Source organism: Callorhinchus milii, unplaced genomic scaffold (assembly GCF_018977255.1).
Source record: "Callorhinchus milii isolate IMCB2004 unplaced genomic scaffold, IMCB_Cmil_1.0 Scaffold1, whole genome shotgun sequence".
NCBI lineage: Eukaryota > Metazoa > Chordata > Chondrichthyes > Chimaeriformes > Callorhinchidae > Callorhinchus > Callorhinchus milii.
Genome location: NW_024704742.1, coordinates 9,328,141 through 9,343,358, shown reverse-complemented (window position 1 = coordinate 9,343,358; position 15,218 = coordinate 9,328,141). Strand labels below are relative to the sequence as shown.

Sequence of the window (15,218 nt, the reverse complement as noted above, 5' to 3'; positions counted from 1 at the left end):
TCCTATTGAATGTATCTACACTATCCAATTCAACCTCCACTTCAGGCAATGAGTTCCACTGTGTGAAGTGGTTCCTCCTAAATTCTCTTTTAGATCCCTTAGTCAACAATAATAACTTACATTTATGTAGCATCCCTCATGCAAGCTAGTGTCCCAGTTGCTATTCTAATGGTTCTGATACAAGGTGTCCAAAAAGTCGTGATTACCATTACAATGTCCAATAAGTCTTGTACAAATGATGATTTGTTTCAGATAACAGGGTAGTTATCAGTTCCCTCTGAAATATTTCTTGAATAACACCAATTGAGTGTGGAGTCCTGTAGCTCAGTGGTTAGAGCACTCGCCTCGTAAGTGGGAGACCTGAGTTCGATTCTCAGCAGGATGAAACGTTGGGCAAGTTTCCTTACTCCACACGCCTCTGTTTACCTAGCAGTAAGTAGGAAACCAGCTGTTAGTCGATCATCGGATCGCTTTTCCAGGGGAATAATTGATTCAAAGAAAATAATAATAAATTGGTCGTTCAATCCACAACTGTTTGTGATAAAGTGCTGTGCGAAATTGGCTGTTGCATTTCACCCACAAAATAGTCAATTCGCCCACAAAATAGTTAATTCGCTTTACAGTATTTACTGTGAAGCACTTTGAGACATCTTGAAGACTTGATAAGGCACCATATCAAATGCAAGGTTATTATGATTATTAAAGGCTACTAAACACAGACACTTACCTTTTATCTCGAAACAACACCCCAAGTTTTGTGCCTCAGTCAAATGATGGGCTATTTTCAGACTCAACAGTATTGTTGTTGAGGACCCCCACACACACACTACAGTACTGCTTTAGGAAGTTAATAATAATAATAATCCTTGCTTTTGATACAGCCCCAAAACTTCCCCAACGTTATACCCTGCCCGGGTTATCGAACCCAGGTCCTCTCACTTGCAAAGCAACAGCTCTAACCACCGAGCTACAGGACTGATAGTGAGCTACCAGTGTATTGGTATCATTAGAATGTACAGAGTCGACAATCTTGATAGTATTTTGGTACTGAAAATATCAGGAGGAAATATTAGCCTTGAACTCCCTCTCAACAACTCCCCCCCCCACCACCCCACCTCTCCAACACCTTCTCTGTCTCATGCTTAAGTTCCAACCTCTTGTCTTACAGTGTAAGTCTCTGCTCCTGATAAAGACACCTGCGGCCAGTGCCTGCACCCCGAGTCATCCTTCACCAAAGCCAGTGTGTTTCTGATAGATTACCATTTGTGCGTCAGGCTGGCAGTGCCAAAGGCTGCCATTGCAGATTTAGAAACAGATTTTCCGCTGGGCTACAAAATGCAGATCGTCTCATTAAATGTAGTCATGGGATATCAAGCTGCAAATAGAATAAGTGCTGAAAAGATTAAACTGTCAGAAGCTTGTAACTCACTAGCATAATATTATCACAGAGACAGATGTATCAGCCTCAAAAAGGGTCTTAGCCCTTGAACAAACTGGCACTGAAGCCTGCAGCTCTCATTGCCAATTTTCATGCTCTTTCTCCCACTTAGGTTCATTTCAACAACTCCCCCCCCCCACCACCACCACTTCCCCTCACTCTCCACCCAACACACCATTCTTTTCTGTGCCTCTGGATTCCAAATCCCAAGTTGTGTATTTCATTGACTTCACTGTCCAGACCAGAATATAAATAATACTTGCATTTAGTACAGTGCCACTTTATCGGTTTGAAGCATTTCAGAGTGCTTCACACAGTTAGTTATATTAAACTGGATTGAGTGTTTGCTCTTTTCCTATGCATCACTGCAGGGAAATAATAATCATCCTTGCATTTGCTGTGGTGCTTTATCACGTCATCGAGACGTCTCAAAGCATTCACAAGATTTACTGTAAAGCGACTTTATATTTGTAGGCGAGCGCAGCGGTCAATTTCGCGCATCGCCATAAAACGAATGAACAATTTTATCTGGGAAATTGTTAGCCAGGACACTGGGAGAGACTCCATGTTCTAATGCTAGAATGGGCAGATGTTCTATTTCTCAGGCACATTCACATAGAAGTACTAAAGGGCCCCTTCTGAGTATTGAATACTTGTTTATGAAGGCCTGCCACATGTTTGTTCTCTGAATAAAGTGATGAATTCACATTATTTATAACCCCCACATGTTCTTGAAATGATCCCCTCCACAGGGCCTCACTCTCACATGTAGAATCACAGATTCTTAGAAATTTACAGCACAGAAGGAAGCCATTCAGTCCAGCACATGCTCTCAGAACAAGATGTCCATTCCTGTGCTATAACAACAGCAAGTTGCATTTTTTTAAAAAAAAACCTTCACGTGGGGTGCCGTCCCGAAACACTTAACAATGGCAGAGCTTGACAATGAGCCGTGGAGAACAGTCAAAGTGGTTGGAGTACTTGCCTCGCAAGCAACAGACCTGGGTTTGATTCCTGGCTGGGTGAAATGTTGGGCACGTTTCCTTACTCCACACATCTCTATTTACCTAGGAGTAAGTAGGAACCCAGATGTTAGTTGAATGGCGGATCACTTTTCTTTAAAACATAAAAATGAATAAAAAATAATAATAAATTGGTCATTCAACCCACAACTGTTTGTGGGACGCTGCTGTGCACAATTGGCTGCTGTATTACGCCTACAAAATATTCAGTCAATTCACTTTACAGTATATCCTGTGTAGCGGAGCCTGGCCAGGATTGGGATGTTGGGGTAAGGAGTTTAGTACAGGTGAGGATACAAGCGTTGAAATTCTGAATCAATTGGACTTTACGAATGAAGGAACTGGGGAGGACATTGGAGAAATTCAGGTGGGAGGTAACGTAAGCATGGATAAGGGCAACACAGCAGTGTTGTGTGCAAGATACGATTGGACACAGGCAATGTGGTCGAGGTGGAGGGAACTGATACTGGTCAGGGACTGGATGTGAGGTGGGAAAGGCAACAACAACAACAACAAGATTACATTTGTATAGTGTCTTTCACATCAGGTGGACGTCCCAAGGTGCTGGACAGTGTACAGCATTTCAGACCCGAGCTGGGGTCAGGGAGGAGAGGGGATTGGAGAGGAAAGGTGACCGATGGCATGGTCAAAGAGGAGGGTCTTGAGGCAGGACTTAAAGGAGGTTAAGGAGGGGGCAAGGGGGAGTGATTGGGGGATGGAATTCCAGAGGTTGGGGGCAGAGTGGCTGAAGGCTCTCCCGCCAATGGTGGGGCGGGTGGGTCGGGGAACATGGAGCAGGCCAGAGCCGGCTGAGCGGAGGGAGCGGGTGGGTTGGTAGGGGGTTAGGAGGTTGCAGAGGTAGGGTGGGGTGAGGCCAAGAAGGGCTTTTTAGGTGAGGACCAGGATTTTGAACTGGAACCTCTGAAGGATAGGGAGCCAATGGAATCGGGTGAGAATGGGGAAGATGGGGTCACGGAGTTTGGTGTGGGAGAGGACATGGCTGCAGAGTTCTGGATTATCTGCAGCCTATGGAGGGAGGAGTTGGGAAGGCCGACAAGCAGGACGTTTGCATAGTCGAGCCTGGAGGTGATGAAGGCATGAACAATAGTTTCAGTGGCCTGAGGGGTGAGGTAGTGGCGGAGTCGGGCGATGTTACGGAGGTGAGGGAAGGCAGAGTGGGTCATGGCTTGGATGTGGGGAAGAAAAGACAGTTGAGGGTCAAACAAGACACCGAGGTTCCTGACTGGTTTGGTGAGTTGTAGTATGCAACCATAGAGGTTGATGCTGCCTGAACCTGAGGTGCAGAAGCGCTGGCGCGAGCCAATCAGGAGTGCCTCAGTCTTGTTCACATTCAACTGTAGGAAGTTTTCTCTCATCCAGGACCTGATGTCTGACAGACAGTCTGTCAGGACAGCAGTGGTCCTGGAGTTGAGGGTGGAGGCAGAAAGATAGAGTTGGGTGTCATCCGCATACATGTGGAAGTTGACCCCATGTATGCAGATGTCACCAAGGGGGAGCATGTAGATACTAAAGAGGAGAGGGCCAAGGACAAAGCCCTGGGGGACGCCAGACGTGACAGGAGAAACCGTTAGAGGCAACAAAGTGGAGACGGTGAGAGAGATAGGAATCGAAACAGGCAAGAGCAGGTCCGTGTTGTACAGCGCCTTTCACATCAAGAGGACTTCCAAGGCGCTGGGCAGCCAGGGATCTGCACCCGAGCTGGTGGTTGCGTGGTTGGTGGGGAGGGTAGGAATTGAAACTGATGTCCAGGTTACTATAAATGAATCCATGCTGAATGAGAAAACAGTTTAACAGGGTTGCCTGCTGCTCATTCCAAAGCGGGAATGCTCATTCCCCACTGCAGAAGGCTGGGTGTCACTTGGTGGAGAAGTCAGGTCTCGGTGTTACTGTACGTGACCCAGGTCTGGCCTTTGACCAGGACCCATGCCACTGAAGTCGCCAGAGAGGTGTTCCAACTGATCTGGGGTCCAAGATGGATCATGTCCGCAGAGACACGATGCACAAAACCCCAGAAGAGGGTTTGAAAGGGTCCCTAACTTAGCCCTGAGGGGTGTAGCTGCCTGAGACTGTGCCTGGAGTCCTGCTACACGGGCAATAAATGCCACTACTTGCTGGGTTTCCACCTGTACCCGGTGCTAAGAAGGGTGGATCTGGCAGAACAACCTCAAAATGTTCCACACAGTTGGAGCGTGCAGAACCACCTATCCCATGTTGAGAAATTCCTGACGAACACCATCCCAGATCCCCGCGCAATCACCGAGTGGTCCTGCCCCTTCCCCTCAGGGCTTTCATGCACGGTCGAGGTCTGGGCCAGTCAGCACGCTGCCGTCGGGCCGGCTGCAGAGTCCAGGAGACCGTGGACCACCTTTTCCTGGAATGATGTTTCGCAAAGTGGTTTGGAAAAAGATGGAATGGATTCTCTTGTCGTTTGTTCCTGGGGACCTGCTGTCACAGCACTCGTTGCTGTACGGGCTCTTCCTGGGCATTCACAGCGAAACCTACATCGAATGTGCCTGGAGGATCTTAGGGTCGGTAAAGAAGGCCCTTTGGCACTCCCGAAACCAGGTGTTCTTCTGGCAGAACGCAGGGATGATGAGGGCCTGCCTCAGGCTTGCGCACGCTAGGATCAGGGACTATACACTGAGAGACACACTGACGCTCAGCTCAACGGTGGCAAAGGCCAGATGGGGCCTGACCCCGGCAGGAGCCACTCCGGCACAAACCGCTCAAGGCTCACCCACCGGGTAACCCACGAGAGCACCCAAAACTGACTGAAATAAATTTAAGGGTACAGAAGGACGCTCGAATTGTAACCAAAGAGCGTTCTGAAAATGTATGTACGGTAAACATGTGCGTGTACAGTGCACATCAGGGCGACTTCCGAAAGAGGCAAGTGCGCCTTGTGGGTGCGCACATGGATGTGGTGCACGCAGGGGGGACTCTCGACTGTTTTAAAGGGAGCGTCCCAAAAAAAGTGTGCACAACCTACGTGGGGTGAAGGAATGTACCGTAAGCAATGGAATGTGTCGGGAGAAAAGGGAAAAAATTGTAACAGAAGATGTTGTGTTTGTTTGAGATTTCTGTTGTACTGAATGTTATATTTATAAATACATATATATTTTCAAAAAAAAGGGAAGTCAGGTCCTGGTAATATTACCTGCAGATTTCAGGTTTGTTTAGAAATGCACTGAGTGTTTAAAATGTGGTTTCACTGAACTCGCAATTCCTCACAAAGTCAAGGGCATCAGTTTGATCATCAACGATTCAAACTGATTTAAAAAAAGGGTCTGGCGCATTCGTCTATAGAAAGCTCAACGTCTATAGAAAGCGGAGTCCTGTAGCTCAGTGGTTAGAGCACTCGCTTTGGAAGCAAGAGACCTGAGTTCAATTCCAGGCAGAGGGCGAAACCTTGGGCAAGTTTCCTTACTCCACACAGAGCCTAATAATAATCCCTCCAAAACCAAAAACAATAATAAAATTGGTCATTTTCAGTCTACGACTGTTTGTGGGACATTGCTGTGCGCAATTGGCTGCCGCGTTCGCCCACAAATATACAGTCAATTCACTTTACAGTGTGTTCTGTGAAGCGCTTTGGGACGTCCTCCCGACGTGAAAAGCGCTATATCAAATGCAAGGATTATTATTATTATTATTACTACAAAGCCTTGGCTACTCTTGCAATGTCAGGCCATGTGTTTGAGGAAATGACTGCACTTGCGCTTGACCGAACACAATTGCTTCAATGTACATCTGGAGTAATGACCTGCAAAAGAAATGCACTGAGCTGCGGTTTAATCAAAAAATAACCACGGCTTTATCCGTCACTTTTGGAGGGCAGGGATAGTAAGCCTGATCAAAAAGGAAGGCCTTTAGGTGGGATTTGAAGGTGGGGAGGGAGGGTGCAAGGTGGAGAGATTGACGGAGAGAATTCCATTGCTTTGGGGTATAGTGACTGAAAGCACGGCCACCGATGGTGGAGCGGAGGGGCCAAGGGGCGAACAGGAGGCCGGAGCCGGCAGCAGGTGGTGGAATGTGGGGTGAGCAAGTCGGAAAGCTAGGTAGGTGCCAGGGCACGAAGGGATTTGGAAACCTGTATCAAGGGTTATAAAACCCATTGCATGGTTTTATCCAGAGCTCCACAACATTGATTCAGAATCTTAGTACCACCACAACTAAAAAGTTCTCCTGTAAAATATTTGAACTAGAACTCCCATGTCTTAAATAATTTATGATAAAAGAGATGTCTCCAAACAACACACCTCGCTCATCGTTGTTTATTGTTGCCCAAGTCCCAATTTGTTTCTAACTTGTTCCCACAAAAGCCTGCCAATAGTCACTTAAAACAAGATATAAATGTGCTAGTGTTTAAGTGCAAAAATACAAAAAAACACATAGAGGCCCTCGCTCAGATAATTGCTTCCTTCTAGACATGAATGCATCCAAACATCAATCACCCGAGTCTGTTATTCTTTCAGGCTATTTATTAAGTTCCAAAGCTTGTTTTATAGAAGTAACATAAAAACATGTCACCTCATATTTAGTAAAACAAATGACTTTGAGCATACAATCTGACAAAGTATTATCTTGTTTATTTTTAATCCATGAGAAATAGTCCTCTGCACATACATGTGGTGTGAGCACATCTTGTCTATTTCTCTGCTATTCGGGTTTATGGTCACGCTCCAAAGCTTCAGACTGTTCCATCTTCCCTCCCTTTGTTCCCCTCGGCTGCCAACATTTGACTGAGATTTACTAATATTAATCTTTTCATTTGCGCCTATAACTTCTCAAAGCATTGTGTGGTCACTGCATATTTGTAGATGAACACCACCAAACAATTTTGCACACAGCAATGTCCCACAAGCAACTATGGAGTGAATGACCAATTGTATCTAGGAGATTCTTGGCCAGGACACTGGGAAAGAGAGAAACTCCCTTCTTTTTTCCTTTTTGAGTAGTGCCATAGGATCTTTTACATCCACCTGAACAGACATACATCTCACCCGAAGGACAGTACCTTTGATTGTGCAGAGGTGGCTGTGAATTGTCAGTCTCAGCCCAGAGAAGGAGTACAAAGTCCCAATATTGGGCTTAAACTAACACATTCTGACCCACAGGTGAGAGTGGTACCACCTAAGCCCTCAAGCTGACACCTAAACCTGTTTCTTATTGTCAATTTTATCCCTTTCCGCCCCCACCATTTGACCTATGGCCATTTCCTCTAGGCAATTTCTAAAACAACCTTCATGGTATTTCTTTACTGATTTTTAAATTCCAGTACATCCAGATAGAAAGTAATCTGCAACCTGAGTGCAATTTTTAGAGGACATTTTGTAGGATTGTGACCAATACTTTGTTTGCTGTGCAGCTGGCTTTGGCTCAGAATGCTGATCTGTGGATTGCACTTGAGTACACCTTATTTCTGTGTAAATGACTGGCTGCCGCTGTGGCCTCCAGCTGGAACTGTAAGCTCAAACACCATTTCAACATCATTCAAATCAGCAGCCGGAGGTATAGGCAGTGGGGTCTAATTGCTGATATTTCTTGAATGAGATTCCTTAAGAAAGGAATCCAAGTCGTGCAAAAGAAGTCTTTTTCTGTGAACCGGATACCTTGTTAACTGACCCACGGAATCTCCACTCAAAGCCACCCACTACCGTAATGACAGGAATTTTAACGGTATTGCTTTTTTAGGAATCCTGTTAAGAACACTGCAAGATACAATATCAGTAGGAGAAAACTATATATAACTTGGAAGACCATCTGGCAATAATAATGAATGAGGTCAGGATTTTCTAACAGGGTAAGCACCATCTGTATACACCAGTCCAACAACACAGGAGGTGGATCCATAAACAATACAGGGATTTCGAGAGAACCTGAGCAAGTTCCTGGAAATTGAAGGAATTAATAATAATAATCCTTATATTTGGTAAAGTGCCTTTCACATTGGGAGGCTGACCCAAAGCACTTCACAGTGCTGCAGCCAATTTGTACACAGCAATGTCCCATAAACAGCCATGAAGTTAAAAACTAATTTTATTTGGGGGATTATTGTGCCAGGAAATTCCCCTTTTTTGAATAGAGCCATGCAATCTTTAATAACACAACAACTAAACAGGCAGACAAGACTCGGGTTTAATATTTCATTCGAAAGACAGTGCCCCCAACAATGTAGTACACCCCAGTTTTGCTTTGACTATAAGAATTCCAATCCAAACATGGGGCTTGAATCCTTAGCCTTTTAACTTAGAGGTGTGAGTGCTTGCTACCAGCTGAGCTTGATTGGCCAGGAATCATTAGAGGATGATCCAGATGTGTTGAAGGAGGTTTTGGGAAATCGGGCAGACAGGGTAGATGGACTAATGGGCTACCCCTACCTGTTACTACACTACTTTGTCAGTGTATCAGCCTGGTTGAGTGGTGGCACTCCTGCTTCTGAGTCCGAAGATTGTGGGTTCAAGCCCCATATTAGGACTTAGAATCACACAGTCTAAGATGGCACTCCAATGTTGGGGGTGAGGTGTTGCATTGTCAGAGGTGCCGTCCTTCATATGAGGTGTTAAACCAAGGTCCTGTCTTCCTGTTCAGCTCGAAGTTAAAGATCCAATGGCAATATTCAAAAAGAGAAGGGAGTTTCTTCCGGTGTCCTGGCCAACAATCCCCAAGTAAAATTGGTCACTCACCCCATGGCTTTTTGTGGAACATTACTCTGCGCAATTGACTGCTGCTTTTCAGCCACACAAATAAATGACTAATCCACTTAACAGTATATAATAATTATTATTAACAGTATATCCTGTGAAGTCCTTTGAGATGTATCAACGGCATGATAATAATAATAATCCTTGCATTTGATATACAAGTCACTGTATCAAATGCAAGGATTATTATTCTTAAAATACACAGTTACTACACATTACAGTAAAACCTTGTGAAGTGCTTTTAGACTTCCTCCCAGCATGAAAGGTTTTACACCAAAGGCAAGATTATTAGTATCGTATGACACATATATTTCACACAATACATGCTGTACCTTCCTATACGATGAAGCTCTTATGTCTATATCAGTCAGCGTAAACCCATTTGTCCCATTTTGAGTTGCTGTTGGGGTCACCCAATGATACTGATGGTTTGGATAGAAGCAAGACAGCAATACAATACAATAACAACAACAACTTACATTTATATACCGCCCTCCTCGCCGGAAGGCTTCTCAGAACGCTTAATACACTTATTGTGGTGTGTCAGTCTGGCTTACATGGTAATATGTTCACCCCTGAGTCAGAAGTTTATGGGTTCAGGCCTCATGTTGTGACACTGAATTGCCAGACGAGGCTACTTTGTTGGAGGTGCTGTCCTTTGAATGCGACCTCACAATGAGGTTCTGCCTGTTCAGTTGGGCATTAAAGATCCCGTCGATTGATTCTGAAAAGGAGTTTCTCCCAATGTTCCGGCTTACAATCCACCCCCAAAAATTAAAACTAGTCATCCATTTCATGGGTGTTTGTGGGTGCAAATTAGTTGCCATATTCATCTACAAAAACACAGTCATTACACTTATAATAATAATAATTCTTGCATTCGATGTAGGGCTTATCATGTTGTTGAGACGTCATAAAGCGCTTCACAGAATAAACTGTAAAGTGAATTAACTGTATATTTTGTGGGAGAAACGCAGCAGCCAATTGTGTACAGTGGTGTCCCACAAACAGTCATGGATTGAGTGACCAAATTCTTATTTATTATGAAGGGATTATTACCCCCGGAAAGTGATCCACCAATTATCAACAACTTGGGGAATTAGATGATTCCCTTGAATCGAAAGGGAATTAGATAGGTACTTGAAAAGGAAAAAAATTGCTGGGTTATAGTGAAAGAGCAGAGCTCTTCCAAAGAGCTGACACAGACACAATGGGTCGAAAGGCCTCCTTCTGTGCTGTAATATTCTATGATTCTGTGGACTGGATTCCTACTTACTGTTAGGTAAACAGAAGCATTTGGAGTAATCAAACTTGCCTAAGGTTTTACCCTGCCCGGGAATCGAAGCCGGGTCATTTCAGTTGTGAAGCGACTCCTTCAAGCTCATTGTTTAGAGTACTCGCCAGAGAATACTTGAACATTTTTTGATATAGCGCCTTTCACGTCAGAAGATGCAATATCTCAAAGCGTATCACAGGATACACTGTAAACTATAGCCTGTAAAGCGCTTTGAGATGTCCCCCTGATGTGAAAGGCGCTATATCAAACTTAACCTATTATGAAATGAAAGTGGTTGAAATGGTGCAGGAATGTGTGAGGAGAGAACTGCATTTAAATTATAGTAAGCATTTAGAGATACGTTATGGATGCATATAATAGCAGGTTTACAGTCCAGTGACAGGCACATCTTTCAATATCTAATTTCAAGAGAAACCTCAGCAGATATTAAGTGCAATGGCATCCTGCCTGGAAGAATTAGAGATTGAAAGATTGAAGGGGCGTTTCTCTTATCAAAATATGAAGATTCAGTAAGGCCATTTTAAACAGTATCCTCTCAGCAATCTCTCACTAAGTGCATTAAAAATTAGTTTGGCCCATCTGACAAGCTGCCCTAGTGGCCTTTACATTTTATGTTCTATCAACACAACTTCTACAAATGGTCAAGAATTCTCTGGCTNAAAAAAAATCAGCCTCAATAAATTTATAACTCTAATTATCAATAATATTTTGAAACTGTTGATACTAAATCATCAGTGTGATCACAACTAAATTGATTCAAGTCCATTTAGAGACACTGGAGTCCTGTAGCTCAGTGGTTAGATTACTCACCTCACAAGCGAGAGGACCTGGGTTCGACTCCCATGCAGGGCGAAACGTTGGGCAAGTTTCCTTACTCCACACCTCTCTGTTTACCTAGCAGTAAGAAGGAACCTAGTTGTAAGTCAATTGCCAGATCACTTTTCCGGGGGTAATAATCCCTTCAAAAATAAATAAAAATAATAATTTGGTCACTCAATCCACGACTGTTTGTGGGACACTGCTGTGCGCAATTGGCTGCCGTGTTCTGCCTACAAAATATACCATCAATTCACTTTACAGTATATTCTGTGAAACGCTTTGAAATGTCTAGAAGACATGATAAGACATATATCAAATGCAAGGATTATTATTATCCTAATATTGACTGTTATCATGGTCGCTGTCAGTTCGACCTGCGTAGACCTCAGATTTACTTATCAGAATGGCAAGTAAAATTCTCCAATTGCTAAATTTTGGCTGTTGTTATGAAACAAAGAATGGAGTTTCTCCCAGCATCCTGACCAACAATCCCTCAGATAAAATTGGTCATTCACTGTTTGTGGGACACTGCTGTGTGCAAATCGACTGCCATGTTCAGCCAAAATTCTGCGTAGGTCTCAGAGACATCCTCCTAACATTTAATATAAAATGTGAGGATTATTATAACATATAATGGTGTAAAAGAGCAACGTTTTATAGCTGTGATCATTTTCCACTGGGGTTAAAATGCCACCTAGGTCTAGATTTACTTATTAACGTAACATTAGAACACCAAGCATTTGATAAATTATTTAATTCAATTTTAATTTCAAAGTTTGTTTTCTGTTAGTTCTTAAAAGAACTTACAAAAAACGCTTCAAGAGTCAGACTGTATTTAAAGAACTGCCAAATTCTGCCTGTTCTGAAATGCTACAAAAATGAAGCAAACCTAGACCCTAGGTGGAATTTCATCCTTCACATTGTAAAGAACATGATTGTTCCTACATTATGCTGTTGGGACCAATGGTATGAGATGCAATGACCTTTATTTGAAAGTGTTTGTGTATGTTTATGAGTGACAGACGTTTTCAGCATCACACTCAAGCGGCCATTCTTCATTTGTGAGGCTGGATTGTGAATTCAAATTAGCTACAACAAAGGTTCTTAATTGTAGAGATTAATCAATGACTGGAGCAGGCTGCCAGGAAAGGTGGTAGATAATAATAATAATAATAATCCTTGCATTTGATATATTATTATTATTATTATAGCGCCTTATCACATCTTCGAGACGTCTCAAAGCGCTTCACGGAATTTACTGTGAAGTGAATTGACTGTATATTTTGTGGCCAAAATGTGGCAACCAATTGCACACAGCAGTGTCCCACAAACAGTCTTGGATTCAATGACCAAATTATGATTATTTTTTAAATGTTTTTTGATGGGATTATTACACCCGGTAAAGCAATTCGCCAATCGGCTAACAAACAGGTTCCTACATACCGCTTGGTAAACTCACTGCTAGGTAATCAGAGGAGTGGAGTAAGGAAACTTGCCCAACGTTTCGCCCTGCCTGGGAATCAAACCCAGGACCTCTCGCTTGCAAGGAGAGTGCTCTAACCAATACGCGACAGGACTCTAAATGGTTCAGTGAGCAATCTGAGCCAAGTGTCACCAACAGTTACGCTGCTGCGAGTGCTATACTATTCTATAATAACCTGCGGCTTTCACCATCAAACAAACACTCTAAGAGCAACAGCAGCTACATTTGTGGGTGGATTTGTAAGCAATAAGTTGTTGCGTGCATACTATATTTTTGGCAGATGGTTGGACAAATATTTACACCGCAAGGGACCATGACCACATATCAAGTGAGCAACAGGTAAACAGCGGGGGTGGGAGGATAGAATTATTTCCACTGTTTATAGTGCACGTGAATTTTAAACTTCCAGTGACACTGTAATGTTATGTCCTTTTTGTTGAAAACTACACAGATAACAACAGCAACAAGTCTATTTGCAAAGTACCTCAGTTCTACGTAGCACCGTCTAGCGTAATCTGAGTGAATGGCTAGCGACTAGGAATCACCTTGCTGAGAATAGATGTTTGAAAGAGACCTATCTCATGGCTCTCTTTCCAGGGCACTGAGTTACTTTTCATGGTTTGTGCATACACCGCGCGCGTGAAACAAAGAAGGGAGATTTCAAGAGAAGGAAAATCTCTGTGACAAGAATCATGCAGGATGTACCCCAAAGAGTTAATTAGTTTTGATCAATATTTGAAGTACAATCTGTGGAGTCCTGTAGCTCAGCACTCGCCTTGCAGTGCCTTGCAGCGTCCTCCAAATGTGAAAGCCGCTTTATAAATGTAATTTTGTTGGTGGTTTTGTTGCAAGAGAGAGACCTGGGTTTGATTCTCGGGCAGGGTGAAATGTTGGGTAAGTTTCCTTTCTCCCCACGCCTCCGTTTACCCAGCAGTAAATAGGAACGCGGTTGTTAGTCGATTGGCAGATTGCATTTCAGGAGGTAATAATTCCTTCAAAAAAATAATAAAATTGGTCACTCAATCCAGGACTGTTTGTGGAACACTGCTGTGTGCAATTGGCTGCCACGTTTCGCCCATAAAATATACAATCAATTCACTTTACAGTATATTCTGTGAAGCGCTTTGAGACGTTTCGAAGAAGTGATAAGGCGCTATATCAAATGCAAGGATTATTATCGTTATCAATCATACAATTCAGAAAGATAGGGGAACTTCTCTCAGTGGCCACAAAATTGTCTGCTCCGTCGCGTATAAATACACAGTCACTACACTTTACAGTAAATCCTGCAAGGCACTTTGAGACCATTCGATGACATTATATGTCTTTACATCTGGAAAATATTAAACGTAATCTTCTTGGGATGTTGCTGTGCACAAATTGAGCACTGCATTTGACGACAAAAATACACAGGTATTTCACTTGGCAACAATTACTTATGGAGTGCTTTGAGACATTTTGTCATTGTAAGCATGACATCAAATGGAAGAAGTTATTATGTATTATCATTGGGAGATTCTGTTATCTGTACTGCGCCCAGAAACAGCAGGAGTGTACTGCGCATTCACTGGACAACAACAATTTGCATTTATATAGCACCCTTCACGTGAGGTAGGTTCCCAGAGCGCTTCACATGCACGTGCATTACCACAGAAACGCAGCCCCACCTGTCTCAGATCAGGAACCCCCTTCTCCCAACAAATCAGAAATAAAATGGCAGGATTATGATAAGGAGAGAAGAGGCAAAATGGGAAAGTAAGGACCTTTAATACACCTATTAATCAAAATAGGAAATAGATAACATAGATAATTCCCAGCAAAGTGTCTCAAACCTCCCGATCCTGCATGCTGATAAACCCTGTTTTGCTGAAGGCATTTGCTTTCTGACCTTTACAACAACAAAAACAACAACAACGTGTATTTATGTAGCGCCCTTCACGCAGGATAGCGTCCCAAAGCGCTTTAGCTTCTTGGCCAAGAAAAGGCCTGAAAGTGAAAGATCGGTGAAGATTGCAAACCCAAAGTTGTCAACGATATAACTTTTGCTTTCTGAATGCTGTGTTTTCAAGCCATATTACAAAACAGATTCTTCTTCAATGCAGTGCAATCTTACAGCACTGAAGATGACCATTCCCGCACTGTGAATCTCTTCCTGACATCATCAGCCACCAATAAAGCACGGTGGAGCATTAACCACATTGCACGCGCTTCACAAGCCACTCAGTTAACTTGCAGGACCGAGGCAGCAGCCTGAGGAAATGAACAGACTTCTCAAGTTCAACGGCTTTGAGAACTTCACCTACACGATTCATTCTGATATGCAACATCGAGCCCGTTGCTGTGAGGTATGTTGTCACCGAGATTTACAACACTGACATTCCAATGTAATTGGCTACACTCAATCACAGATTCAGCGCTTGGGAGCCAGCGTTGG

The 15,218-nt window shown here is 43.4% G+C and overlaps 1 non-coding gene across 1 annotated transcript; it reads left to right on the top strand.

Moving 5' to 3' along the window:
- Nucleotides 1–313: 313 nt before the first annotated feature.
- On the top strand, nt 314–385 carry trnat-cgu. Its single transcript has one exon. It is a non-coding gene; the product is annotated as a tRNA-Thr (tRNA).
- The last annotated feature ends 14,833 nt before the right edge of the window (nt 386–15,218 follow it).